A 15,393-nucleotide genomic window follows, 5' to 3' on the forward strand; every position below is an offset into this window, starting at 1 on the left:
TACGGGATACAATATTTTTATACTGACAAGGGAGGAACCCTTTTTAAAACATAACAGCAGACGAGCATGCAGTCTACCTGATAGTAAGTAGCTACTGCTACCTATGAACATCTATAATCAACCCCAAGTAAGATTACATGCCCGCCTGAGAGCGGCCATAGATACGCAACAGCTGGAACGCCTCGGAAATGTATACCATACCTCCCTTACCACACCCTTCAAACCAGAACACAGCAGCGCTAACACTGCTGTTATGAGTCAGAAATAGGTGTGATGGTGCCGCCGGAGTCGAACCACAAAGGGTTCTACCACCTTCTAACTTCCTCTGACATAGGGGTCGCTAGAATGCTATTCAGATAGCCGATATATTTAGACTATCCAAAAATGTAAATTCCGAAATGCCTAATTCCGACTCATAAAAATATGTGTTACATCCTCAATAGAAAATTTCTTAAGATTTTTTTCCCAATGCAATGAATTCCCCACTTCTCTCCTATAGTTACACTGGCAATAATATAGACTGCAGTATCGCGCCCCCACCCTCTGTAGGGAGGCTGCAGCTTTGTCGCGAATATCTCCTCTGTAATTAATCTGTAATGGGTCTGAGTGAGTTAAGTGGGAGCTGGGTGCTCACGGTTTGTCTGTTGTTTTATGGTAATGAAGTGCCGTGGAAACTTAGCGTTGTGGGTGGTTGAAAGGTTTTCGTCCACTAGTGGGCCTGGATAAACGCTTGCTACGCTCACAGCCCCACTAGGATTTCCTGTATCGTGGGTGCTATAGACACACACCCAGACCCAGAACCAGAAATCTAAATTAATCATTTAGAAATCTGTCTAGCCGGGGATCGAACCCGGGACCCTCTGCGCGACAGACCGACATGGCGCCACTTGTTCATACTTGATAGTATCAACTATCAATCAATCAAATCAAGTATCAACTTGCTTCGTGTTGGAAATGGGTGGTTGCAAGGTCTTTGTGGCCCACTACTGGGCTTGGATGCTTCATGACTATCAAGTATCTATTTGCTTCGTGTTGGAAATTCGTGGTTGAAAGGTTTTTGTGACCCACTATATATGTACTATACGATAAACCGCGTGGAGAAGCATTCACTGCTCCAGGTTCAATCCCCGCCCAGACAGACATCTAAATAAAAAACATTTCTGTTCTGGGTCTGGATGTTACTCTATTTTTCTTTAAACATTGCCATTAGATCTTTAGTAACATTGGATAGATCGATTATTAACAATGGGTATGTAAAAATATTACAAATTACTACAAAATCACAAAACCAGAAGCATTCTTTAACAAAAATCGAAATACAGTCATCATCAAAAATGAAAACCTAGTTTTACAGAGTAACGGCATTACTGGGGGTGGCCACCCGAGGGGGTGGTGCAACCCCTAAAAAATACGAAGTTTTCAATTTAATGTTTCCGCCCATTAAAATGTTCGCTTTCGAGACTGGGTCTGTTCCGTCGCCCGGGGCTGGAGCGATTGTGATTTAACTCTGCTGTGTTCGCAGTTTTCTATTTTGTTTACTATGTTATGTTTATATATTCTATATTTTTCGTTTACTGTTTTGCTTAGATATGTTTTAGTAGCTTTTGGTAGCGACTTGGTACTTAAGTCGGCCTAATAACAACAATGATAAGAGCTGGTATTTCCTGGTTAGAAGAGTGTGGTAAGGAAGATACATTCAGCTGGAGAGTTTCGACTTAGTAATACGACTTAGTAATACTTAGTAAAACCTACCCAGTAATACGGGTTGTTTCCAGTACAGGGGCCCTGGCAACACTTTGTGACCATAATTGTGAATCAATAAGTCATTTTTTAATTTTTCACCAGTTAGTAAGACATCGGTGGTGAACCTTAGGTAAAACCTAATCTTATTTGGAATTAAATACAGATGTCCATGGGCGACAGTAGCCTTACCATCAGGTGGACTGAATGCTCGTCTTTTCCTCCTATATTATCAAATAGGAATTGAGGTTACAGATGCAACCTGAGGACTAAGTTGGAACGCCTCGGATAAGTATGAAATTAAAATAAGAAACAAACAGTTCATCTGATGATAAGTCACTGTAGTATGAACATGACATAATATATAACATCAACTCCAAGTAGGATTGTAGATCTTATGCACTAAGCCACGACCTGAACGTGACATATAGCATCAACTCTAAATAGGATTGAAGTTGTTAACCTTGAGGACTAAGTTTAAACGCCTCGGATAGATATATCAACCTTAACACATCCACAAAACCGGAACACAACAGCGCTTAACACTTACGGTACAAATATTCGGCGGTAGTACCGACACAAACGCTTCTACCCTTAAACACACGTAACTACATACCCCTAATGAACCAACAAACATTACCAGGCATAGAAAGGTACGCATAAACAATTAATTACAGAGCGCTGAGCTGGCCGTCCTGAACAAACATTTTCAAACAGCATTCAAACCCGTATTCAAAGGTATCCGTGTGCCAAAGCATCCGTATTCGACGGCAAATTGTAAAACAATATGCCGTTTTGATGACGTTTAATTAGTTTTACGCCAATTTAAAGGTTAGACTGAAGGTACAGCCGTCACACCTGTTTCTGCCTTATAATCGCAATGTAGCGTTGCTTAGTTCTAGTTTAAAGAGCGGATAGAGACACACAAAGCGTTATAACTTAGTCTACAGTTGCAACTCAGCCGATCTCAGGTAGGACTGCAATATCCTATGGAGTAACCTTTTTTTTCGTTTAAAGAGTGTGTAAGGAACAATTGCATATGACATTATAACTTAGTCCTAAGTTTTTTTTTATAATATAGGAGTAGCAGACGAGCATACAGTCCACCTGATGATAAGTGGCTTCTGCCGCGCATGGATATCTGTAATCAACCCCACATAGGAGTAGATATTCCTACCTGAGGTCGGCCACAGATGGGCCACTACTCCTGAGGACTACGCTGGAACACGTCGGAAAAGTATGCCTTATAATAGCAGAGTACTGTGCAGCGCATTATAACTTAGTCTTCAGTCGCAATACTGTAGCCGACCTCGGACAGGACTCCAAATCTATCTGGTAAACTCGTGTTTTAGTTTAAAGAGTATGATTAGGAATATTTATATAAGGCGTTATAACTTAGTCTTTAAAGGCGGAAACGCTATGACCGACCTATATACCTGAGAGGTATGACTCTAATCCTATCTGGAGTTAATTACAGATTTCCATAAGTCAGTGGCTTACGATCAGATGGACTGCATATTCATTTTCTATTCATATAAAAAAAACTCACAAAATGACTATTCGCAAGTGAATTTGCAGCATTTTTCCGCAATTAGCGAGCCCTAACAGTGTATTTGTTTGGGCCGGCCCTTTGTAATTAGCTTGTTTGCGCCCTTTGAGGTGAGCGGAAGGTTCCCCTTGCTCGAATGTATGTTACTTGGAACTTATAAAACAAATAGGGATGTTTAAATAATATATTTCACACGTAATTATGATGAATTACGTATAATCATTTCTCTTAGGTAACTAGGCGTTATTATTTAGTTTAATCTAAAAGTAGTAAAAAGGCATACAGTTTACTTGATAGAAAATGGCAACTCTTGATCGCCGGTGGACATCTGTAATCAAACCCAGATAGGATTGGACTCCTACCTGAGTGTGGCCACAGATACGTTGCTGTCTTCACAGACTAAGCTAAAATGCCTCGTATATTTTTTTTTATACCACACCTTTCAAAACAGAACACAACAGCGCTTCAATATGAGAAATAAAACTCAATACGTCATGCAACCTATACGACTTGGGGCTAAACCCACTTGTACTGTAGAGGGTTAAGATTTTTATGGCGGATTTGCGTTCGGAATGGGGTGCTACGGTCAGTAGGGTAATCACCCCTGATTATTTGCAAACTGGGGCGTGGTTTGAGATGCGAATGTTAAATGTTATAAGAGTTTTATTTGCGAAATACGTACAGCGAAATTTTCATATAGAGTTCTATGCATTCTGTGAGCAGATTGCAATTAAATAAGGAATTGTTTTTATCACCATTGTGGAGGGTAATGTATTTCAAGCATATTTATATGTGTCTCAGTCTTTGGCTTGTTCTGTATTTTAAATTGCTTGACGCATGTTAACATATGAGGTATCGTTGGATTCGTCTAAATCACGGGAGTAACCATAAGCTCTTTTTTAAGCAGGCGGATTTTAGTTTTTTATGATAATTGCTACTTTTTCTATCTATGGTTCCTTGTGTATTTATAGTACCAATTATTCAAAGAATACTAAGAGTAATGACTGAAATATGAGCGTAGGAAGAATTCTTATTAAAAGTAATACAACATGGTATGGTAAACCTTAAAGTAAATAAAAAGTGTGTGTGTCAGCTACGACGCACGATTGGAGTTTACTCCTTACGAACGATAATTATGATATATATCGAATAGAAAATACCAATTAACCGCATCCATGTGTTTTTTGGATTCTTCTTCATTATCATCTAAATCAATTTCTTGCATATTTTCAAATATTTTTTCAACTTTAATCACTTGATGATTTGTTTAATAGTACATAAAAATACACGTATCAATGCATAGAAGTACAAGAAAACTTTAAAATCAAAACATTAAAACTTGATGGTTAGGTTGCTATTTATGTACGTTGTTGTATATAGATGTATATATGGGCGCATGGGTATAATAGCGCCATCTAGTGGCAAGTTTTATAAATTGTAAGTTTGCAAGTTTATCAATCTATGTATTTTGGTTCCAAATATTATAATGGTAACTTAATATAATTGTTTATATTAAAGTAAATTTTAATATAATATAATTATTTATATTTAAAACAATGTTAAACGTTTTATTACTTAGAACTTAATAATTATAATTTCTTTGCCATCTATAAAATATCCTTGTTGCAATTTACGGATGCAATTTATATGAGACTCAATAAACATGTTATTATATGTAATTTGGATTGTTTCTGAATGTTTTATAATTCTAGAATTCATTTAAAACGTATTGCTAATTTTATATAACTTATTTTGAACATAATTCATTAGCAACAATTCTGTAATAAAATTTAAATAATACTGTTTTGATTTTGCCCGTTTATCGTTGATAAATGGTGCTGATCAATAATGCATCCATTTTTATAAGTTAAATTAATATATCAGTAACTTACAAAAGCCTCTTTATGTTAAAAACTTATTTTGCTAATATTATATCTTATTCAATTGCTTACTGATTTCATATGTTACTCTTCTTTAAAAACGTTCATAAAAGATTGTTCATATCATTTTATGTTCATCATATCATTTTATCATTCAAATCATATTATGGCGCCAATGTTCATATTTTTCACAGTGTTTATAAATGATCAAACCTATAACTTAATTTATGCAAAAATGTAAACAAATTAGTTAATGACGTTTTAATGTTTTATATATTGCTAATTATTTTTATTGTAATAACAACTTTCATATGGGATTTGAACTTACTGTATTTTAAATTAATAAAAGCACTCTTGATTCATATTTTGGTTAAAAACGCTTCTTCCTTTTTGAGAGGATATGATGATTGTAATAAAAAGGAGGGATTGTATATATGTTTGTCTCTTTCTACGTTACGCCTCAACTTTTCGTGTTACACTTGATTTTACTCCTCATAAAATTTCCGTACCGGGCCTTATAACTCAAATCGTTTCTTAAGGAGTAAACTCCAAAAGTTAAAAGAAAAATTAAAGACGTTTTTTACACTCAGCCCCATACTAGTATTCCCTGAGTCGTGGATGCTATGGACGCACACAAAGACGAATACACAAACACCCAGACCCAGAACAGAAGTTTAAATTCATCATTTATATACATATATATAAAATTCTCGTGTCACAATGTTAGTTACCGTACTCCTCCGAAACGGCTTTACCGATTTTCAACAAATTTTATATGCATATTCAGTAGGTCTGAGAATCGGCTACTATCTATTTTTCATACGCCTCAGTGATAAGGGTTGTTCACCCGTAACATTTTTTATTTATATGGCAACACAACGTTTGCCGGGTCAGCTAGTACATATATCTCGTATATATAGTATGTGTGTATGGTAGTATATAGTATGTATATCTCGTCGGAGTTTGAGCCCGGAAACCTCATGGCATCAGCGGTACGCTGGCCGCTCCGCCACGGTTCCTCATATAAGCTACCATTGTCCCCACGTAAACCCTTGGCACATACGTTCCACGACATATTACGTCACCTGACGTATGACGAGGGTACTTTATTAGTTAAATGTTAGCGACACCTTGATTAATGGCAATCAGCTAATGAAATTCTGGAAGGTTAATCTTGAGTATTAGTAATACTAATTTTGAAGAACCCTTTGTGATCCGACTCCGGAGGCATCATCGCCACACCTTTTTCTGTTTAATAAGAGCAGTGTTAAGCTGTTGTCTTCCGCTTGAAGGTTATGGTAATGGAGGCGTTCTTACCCGAAGCGTTGTAAATTAGTCCTCAGGCATATTTGTCTGAGTCGTTTCAGTTTAGTCCTCTGTGCGCGTCTGATATTTATTTACTCTACTTATTTAGAGATGATTACAGATATCCATTCGGATTACAGGGCTGCATGCTCGTTTGCTACTTTATATTATACAACAAAAAACTTAGTCTTCAGAGGTAGCAATCGCAGTCTATGCACGTATGCATGCACCTCAAGTAGGACTAATCTTATCTTAGATTGACTCATTGGTAGTTCTAACGGCAGTTGTCACTTACTATCAGATAGACAGCATGCTTACTTACTTGACTATGCTTACTTATAGTTCGCGCCAAACTGCTAGTCCGCCCTGAAGTTGTTGCGAGCAGATGTAGTCAAAAAATTACTTTGGCGACGCGACTCATTTCTATATTCAGAGCGGACTAGCAGTTTTACGACTATACCAACTTATCTGTTGCCAACCTCAGGTAAGACTGATCTGGGGTCGATTATAGATGTACATACGGCAGTACTGCTACTATTATATTATACACCAACACCTAATCACGCGCAGGGCAAGGACATACGACCGCCATGTCCAATTTACTCACTTTATTGAGCGACAACACAGATATTTCCTGTGTACGCTTTTTACGACGTTTTGCCCCCGAACAAAGAAGTAGAGTTGCTGGATGTGGCTTGTTTATTTGATTTTTATTGAAGCATTGATTTATGCGCAATAGGAAAAAGGTGATGAAAACGATGTTCGAAACTAGTTACGTTATGATCATTATTATTGATTTATATTATTTATAAATGTGGTATGATATGGATACGATTCAACGTTTATATGGACAGACCAAAAAATATATTTTTAAATTATTTTAATAATAATCTAATCTCAGTCCAATCTGTGTGCTAATATTTCATTTACTGGGCTCTATAAATATCTATAAAAGATTCTTATAAAAAAATTATTAGAAAAGATTATTATAAAAAAAAAAAAAAAAAATACACAAACACCCGGATTCAGAACAGACATAATCATTTAGAAATCTGACTGTATGAAGAACTCTGCGCGTCTGAGCGGTATGATAACATATTGCAATAAACATACTTTTTATATGAACAAAAAAAAATGAATTTATTTAGGACTCCTTAAAACTAATAGTCGGGGCTTCCTGGTAAGTAGTCAGAGACACTTGTGATAGGAACGCCTCGCTCTTCCACAGTTGGATTTCTTGATTAGGATTATACATAAAAGTATTGGCACTGAATTACAAACATAGGATTGACATAAATATTACACCATATTGAGTACACTGTATAGATACAATAAGGCATGCCCTACGGAATCATAAGGATATCCTTGGGATCGGAAGCTAAGTCCACATACAAAATGTTTATTTAATTGAAGATGTTATTTTACAGCTAACGATAAGGTTAATTAAGGTAAGATAAGGGATCACCGTCGCCTTTCTACATTTGCAACAGCAAAGTCGCCAATGCGTCGCTTTCACAACTACGCACAAGCCACATCCATTCCCTCTGAATCCTCGTAACCGCGCCCTCAAGCGGTCGGGGGCGGAGTGTGATGACCTCACAGCTGTCAATTCGGTCACTCTCAATGTTAGTAGACAAATATACAACAAATGTATATTATATGTAGGTTTAATGGGTATGTGTATCATTTGTCAGGTCAATGGTTCTGTTGCTTTTTAACGGAATTCAAAAAAGGAGGGGGTTTCTGATTTCGGCCGAATATGGTTTTTTATGTTTGTTTGCGGATAACTCCGACGTTTATGATCCGATTTTGATTTTTTTTTTTGGAAAAAAGATATTTCAAAAGTGGCCCCATTATAAGGAAATCAGGGTCTGATGATGGCAGACCAGACAGATCAAGGGAACTTTCAAAAATCGTAGTGGCGACTAGTGCGTTTGTAAGTTTTTTCATTTATTATATAAAAAATAGGAAGCGAGCCGCTAAGTGGTGACTGCCGCCTACGGACGACTGTAATCGATCAGAAATCAGAATCCTATCTGAGGTCGGCCAGATATATTTTGCTAACCTAGACTAAATTGAAACGCCTCGTATAAATATGTCCTATTTACTACATCTTTCAAACTGGAACACAGAATAGAACAGGTAGAAATGGGTGTTTCGATGGTGCCTCTACACCATTCTATACAGTGTGGGACTAGCCTATCCATTTTCTAATTAATATTTCTAAACATACCATTTTTTTCATAATACAATGCGTGAGATTCGAACCTCGAACCTTCCAATCGTGAGGATAAATATAAAGCTACAAGGCTATCACTTAGTTGTAGACTGTAGTCCATTTCAATTTATTTGTAAAATAACCTTTCGACTCATAAAACGATAAAAAATGAATTAAAACTCACCCAGTCGATGTCCCGTACTACTGGAACTCTACTCGCACACGCCCAACTCGATCGCAACTCGACATCTTCGTAGCATTGACATCTGTTGACAAAAGAAAACATGTTTAACATACATTTTAATATAACATGTAATTTGTTTGAGATGAACTACGTTCGAAATAATTGGAAGTATTTTTTATACAAAGCTCTAATGCGACATTCAGGTACTCACCGAGTACAGACGAATAGATGAAACACGGATGTAACTATCCACCTCGGGTGTACTCGGTATTCGTCACGATGTTGGTCAGTTCTCCGCGGGTTTAGGTTTATTAGAGGAAATTCAAGAGTTATGCGCCTACACTCGTGCGTGGCGTTTACACACTCGTCATTGTTCGGTAAGTTACTCGGTTGTTCGCGAGTATCTAAATGTTACATAAAACTGCAATTTAATTATTTTTATGGATTTAACCTACATCTGTATATGCCAGATAGTCTAAAGTTTTGGATTCAGTATACACTTAAATCCTTGAGTTTAAGCCAACTTATTGATGATCTGTTATGTGATCAACAGAGTCCTAAACAACAAACAATTCTGAAATAAATCCCATCGACAATCCTCCAAACCTTAATTCTCCACTGATGTAATTCAGACTGATACACAAAGCTCAGGCTGTACATTTAGATAAAAACGAAGCAAGAATGCCCCGTATAACCTTTAGATCATTAGGGGCTTTTTAAACGTTCTATGGAATTTATCTAAAAGGGCCTTAATTGCCAGACAGATTTAAGGGTTGTTTTCCCTTGCGGACATTTGCTAGGGTTAAGGGTTTATTTTTAAATGCTGTAACGTTCAAAATGTGTTGAATTTAAATTTTAAAACATGCTTTTATTTCTTTCGTTTTGAAATTTAAAGACTTATTTTTACAAATAAGTGAATTTAATGTAATTTAGTTGGAACTTAAAAAATATAATATGATGCATAGTGAAAAATACTACTGGTGGGACTGAATGTATGACCTCTCATCACAAATGGAAAGCTTGCAGCAAACTTCACACTGTTTTAATGATTGGTTTGTTGAATAAGGACAGCCCACTGTGAAACAAATTATTGAGAAGCCAAAGCTACTTCTGAAGTCTAAGACTACGTAGATACAACTGGCGTCTCTGAAATTCGGAAAAGATGGCGCGACTTGCTTCTGAATCACACTATCGAAGTTTTATAAACATCTATATATACAAGCTCTGTACTAAGACTAGAGGAGCACAACCGTTTCTCGGGCAAACCAATTTCCCAAAATCGAAAAAATACACCTATCTTGGCATCAGATAGAAATGCTTTAACAATTAACTATACACAACCACTAGCCTTATAAAAAACGTCAGATAAAATCACAATTTTGAGAGTCCAGGCCCACTCAGCAATCTTACATCCGCTTTGTGATTCCAAAAAATTGAATAAAACATACAACAACGGACCCTCGAGTGAGGAGACAAAACCATCCCCCCTCTCCCCTTCGACGCTTAAAAATCTGTATAATCACAGTATTTAGCTCAGCAAAAAGAGAATTTGGAATAATGGTGGGACAAAGCGGAATGATATCTTGATAATGGCGGCCTCTAATTAAAAACTCTAATTTCAAGATGGCGACGCTCGGATGAATTGAAAACCTTTCGCTATTGTAACTTTATACTATTCGCCTACTGGTCGAAGTTCCACCGTAATGATTATTAAAAAGTTCGATTCTACTACACTAAGATTAGGTTTAAAGAATCTTTATTTCTCATAAGACATATTACATTTGTCACTTAAAATGAGAAATTTACAAGATTAATAACAACTTATGGTAATGCTCGGTACGTATGTTCGTGTGTGTGTTGCATGTGCGTGTGTGTAGCGCATGTGTGTGTGTGTGCGCGCATGTGTGTATGCGTGTGTCTGAATGTGTGTGAGTAATTTTTATGTATGCGTTCTTGACATAGCACTATATATTTATGTATTTGTGCTTTTAGTATTTTTGAGTGATTCCATTTATCTACAGACATTGAAATACTTATTTAGCGTTAAGTAGTTTTACGTTTCGATTTTTATAATATAGGAGTAGCAGACAAGCATGCAGTCCACCTGATGGTAAGCTACTGCCGCCCATGGACATCTGTAATCAACTCCAGATAGGATTAGATATTCCTACCTGAGGTCAACTACAGATGCGCCGCTACCTCTGAGGATTAAGCTGGAACGCCTCGGAAAAGTATGTCTCCCTTACCACATTACATGTGGCGGTGGTGCTGCCGGAGTCGAATTACAAAGGGTTCTACCACCTTTCTTACTTATTTCTAGCTCGAAACAGTTCTTATTTCGATGGGAAGGTGGATGCTAGATGACTTACATATAAGACACCTATGTTAGTCCTTAGGAGTTGCAAGGCATCTGGCATGAATAATTGGTCACATATTATCAGGTCGACTATGTCTTTGTAATTTTAGCTCTTTTTTTAATAAAGAAGTTGCAAACGAGTTTGCAGTCCACCTAAGTAAGTGTTATGTGGCGATGACACTCATGGACATCTGTAATCAATCCCAGATACGATTCCTATCTAGAAAAACCTACCTAGAATTGATCGTAGATCCGTTGCTACCCCTTAGAACCTAACTTGGAACCCGCTATGCCTCTTGTACCCTATTTCAAACCGGAACACGCACTTAACACTGCTATTATACAGAAAATGAGTGCATATGACGGAACATACAACATAAAAATAATCCCGACATTCTCCATACGGTCGTAATGTTACAAATCCACTTCATACCGTAAAACGATGCAGCTCCGTGCTTTATATAACATAATGCCATCATTTGTACCAAAGTCTCGCTTTGAGAATTAAAATCAGTCAGACTGCAGATGCTTCATGCTCTCAACGAGTACTACGCGGTACTACGAGTTCTCGATTCTAACTCGATTGCACTTCATTTTTATGTGTACAGTTTTTAATGATTTTACGCAACTGCCTTAGATATATAGTCTTATATACGTCTCTCGTTAAAAGGAAAATTAAATTAGGATTTATTAGGGTTAGTTATTCATGCAATAATAAATTCAAGAGTAATGCAAGAATTTTCAAAAATGACAATAAATATGATATCATGTTTACATCTCATACTGTACTATATTTTTAATGATAGCATTTGGTTTGTAATAGAAACAACGCCATCTGTTGTATCATTGATAAATCAAAATGAAGTTCAATTTATTTTTAAACAAAATTTTACAATATTATCAAATATCACTAAACAACATCGACACATAAATTTACTTCCAAAAGTTAATAATTTTATAACTTAACCTTTTTAACTATAGGTAATTTAGATTTTTGTATATTCTGCAACAAGTGAAATCATGAAAAAACGCCTAATTTCACTCATAATATCGTCAATAAACCAAAAATTGTATCTACTTACACCACATTCATTCATTATTACTTATTTTAACACTTGAAATATTTAAACAAGCAGTACACAGTATCTCACAAACAGTCCCTTCTGAAATATTATTTCAGAAGCTATTTTATATGTATCATATTAACTTTACAACAAAAAAAATATTATAAAAGTACATTCCACTTAACCTTCCAACCGACACCAACACCAACACTCCACTTGCACCGAGCGACCACGCCACCAATATACCACACGCGACACTCCACACTGTTCCCAGCACACAACGGAATAGAATATAATCTATGTGAACGTGCGACGGACGTCCGCACACTTCAATTTGCGCCAGGATGCGACCAATCGCGCTCGTTCCCGCCTCGGTGACGCACGCGCGCCATTTTTATGTTCCACTTAAGTTATGTATCGATTGTATCGATTTTTTGGCCTGTATCGATATTTTTTTTTTATAAAATAAAGAAGTAGCAGACGAACATCCAGTCAACTCCAGATAAGATTAAGATTTCTAGCTGAGGACAGCCACAGATACGCAAACTCTTCAAACTAATGTTATTTGGCAGAAATAGGTGTGGCGGTGGTGCCGCCGGAGTCGAACCACAGAGGAAAATACGATATTATTACTACTAAATACATTTATTCTTCCCATCTATTTGTAACTTGGTTTTATTACCTTAAAAATAAGAATGAATGTGAAAGCACCAAATGACGTAAAAGCACCAAACATTTTTATTTTTAGTCAAAATTTATACTCCAAATAAAATCTGGAAACTAAAAATATAAAATACTAGACGCCCAAACTTATTCCATTCATATAATATATTCAAATATAAAGTAATAAAATATCGATCGACAAAACTATCGACACGAACATCGAAAGTTTCAAACCACTACATACTTCGAGTGTCCTCCGTCAAACAGAGAGGTATCTCATTAAAATTCACTATTTTTACATAAAATATTATGGGAGGCTGGTGCATCTCAGCGTATTATAATTTATATCAAACATTGCAAAACGGTTGACCTGTTTTAGTGGGAATATCTCTGTATCCAAGAGTTTTATAACGAAACATCTAGAATTTATTCAGAACGCTGAATCTATTGTGAGATTGTGGTTTATTTTTGTTTCATAATATAATTATTGATGGTCTGTTTCATTTCTGTATTACCGAAGTTGAAGTTGCAAACGACATTGCAGTCCATCAGTAAGTGGCTACTACAGCCCATGGACATCTATAACCAATCCCAGATAAGACTAGTGCTACCTATGATTGGCCACAGATCCTTTGAAAACTAAGTTGGAACGCCTTTGATAAGTATGTCTCCGTTACCACACCCTTGAAACACAGCAGCGTTTAACTGTTATTAGACATACATAGGTGTGACAGTGGTGCCAGCATCGAAACATAACGTCTCCATTACCACACCATTCAAACCAGAACACAGCAGCGCTTAACTGTTATTAGACAGAAATAGGTGTGACGGCGGTGCCAGCACCGAACCAACTTAACCGATATTTCACAAACGTTACCAAATCTAACGAAGTGTTATCTTTAATACAATAATTACATAACAATATATAACAATATCACATAGATAACACTGTCGACATAACTTATCAGTCACTATGCGATAATGATGTCAATTGTACGCTTTGTCAACTTGTTATATTGTAATATTATAATAGATTTTGAAAGTGGTAGAACCCTTTGTGGTTCGACTCCGGCGGCACCACCCCCACACCTATTTCTGTTATAACAGCAGTGTAAAGCGCTGCTGTGTTCTGGTTTGAAGGGTGTGGTAAGGGAGACATACTTTTCCGAGGCGTTAAAGCTTAGTCCTCAGGTGGCGGCGCATCTGTGGCCGACTCTAGGTAGGAATATCTAATCCTATCTGGAGCTGATTACATATGTTTATGGGCGGCAGTAGCCTCTTACCATCAGGTGGACTGCATGCTCGTCTGCTACTCCTATATTATAAAAAAAACTACATATTTGACATTAACCAACTCGATATAGAAGAGTTTCTACCTGAACCCGATCACAAATGCCTTGCCAAAGAACTAAGACGATCAGACCTATGAAATTCAGACAACTTTTTTGAAACTGTTTTCGAATCAAAACAGATAAAATCAGAGCATATGGACCGTTCGAATGAATCATACATGAGAAACAAAGTGGAGCATACACCGATATTATATTCATAAGGGAATATTGAATGTATATATACAATGTGTCGAAATAAATTTGCGTGACCCCGTCTGTCCTTTGAGTATGTTTAATCCTCACGGGGACGTTACGATTGTGATACGATTTTTGTGTTTCTAAAAATCGTAGTATTCATTTATAGACCTACTAGCTGACCCGGCAAACGTTATTGCCATATAAATAAAAAAATGTTAAGGGTGAAGAACCCTTATCACTTAGGTATGAAAAATAGATAGTAGCCGATTCTCAGACCTACTGAATATGCATATAAAATTTGGGGAAAATCGGTCAAACCGTTTCGGAGGAGTACGGTAACTAACATTGTGACACAAGAATTTTATATATAAGATTTCAATTCACTTATACTTAGTAAGAAAATGTAGACAATACGATTAACCTTTATTGTTAATAATGATTAAAAATATTTAAAGTTAAATGGTTTAGAATAATAAAATAAGTAAAAGGTGGTAGAACTTGTATGATTGGGGAGGTACCACCGTCACACCATTTCTAATATGAAGCAGTTGTCGCCTTCCGGTTGAAGGCTATAGATGCTGGCGGAACATACAAGACAACTTTCATGGTCCTCAAGAGTAACAAATGCGGCTGAACTGAGATAGCATTCCAATCCTATCTGGGGTTGATAAAAGATTACAATGGACGACAGCTACCACCAGCTAGACTAATCCTAATTTGATACTCCTATATAAAAATAAATCAATAGTTTTAAATATTAAAACAAAATACCATTACAAATTTTGTCCCATACTCACAATACAATTCTTACAAATGCTGCAAATATTTGCAAATCGTGAAATGCAGATTTAATATCATATTTTTAAACTTTATTTGAAATTGAAGCAACTGTCGCCAGTCGCGAC

At 36.5% G+C, this 15,393-nt stretch overlaps 1 long non-coding RNA gene across 1 annotated transcript in view; it reads right to left on the reverse strand.

Annotated features, from left to right (window-relative positions):
- The window catches only part of LOC140748639 (uncharacterized), an 82,419-nt gene that overhangs the window by 13,931 nt on the left and 53,095 nt on the right, over positions 1 to 15,393 (reverse strand). Inside the window, exon 3 of the long non-coding RNA XR_012102962.1 lies at positions 8,877 to 8,958. This is a non-coding gene — a long non-coding RNA (uncharacterized LOC140748639). The remainder of the gene's footprint in view (positions 1 to 8,876; positions 8,959 to 15,393) is intronic.

This window comes from Epargyreus clarus, unplaced genomic scaffold, assembly GCF_041222505.1.
Source record: "Epargyreus clarus isolate Ecla_fem2 unplaced genomic scaffold, WU_Ecla_fem_2.2 ptg000016l, whole genome shotgun sequence".
Lineage (NCBI taxonomy): Eukaryota > Metazoa > Arthropoda > Insecta > Lepidoptera > Hesperiidae > Epargyreus > Epargyreus clarus.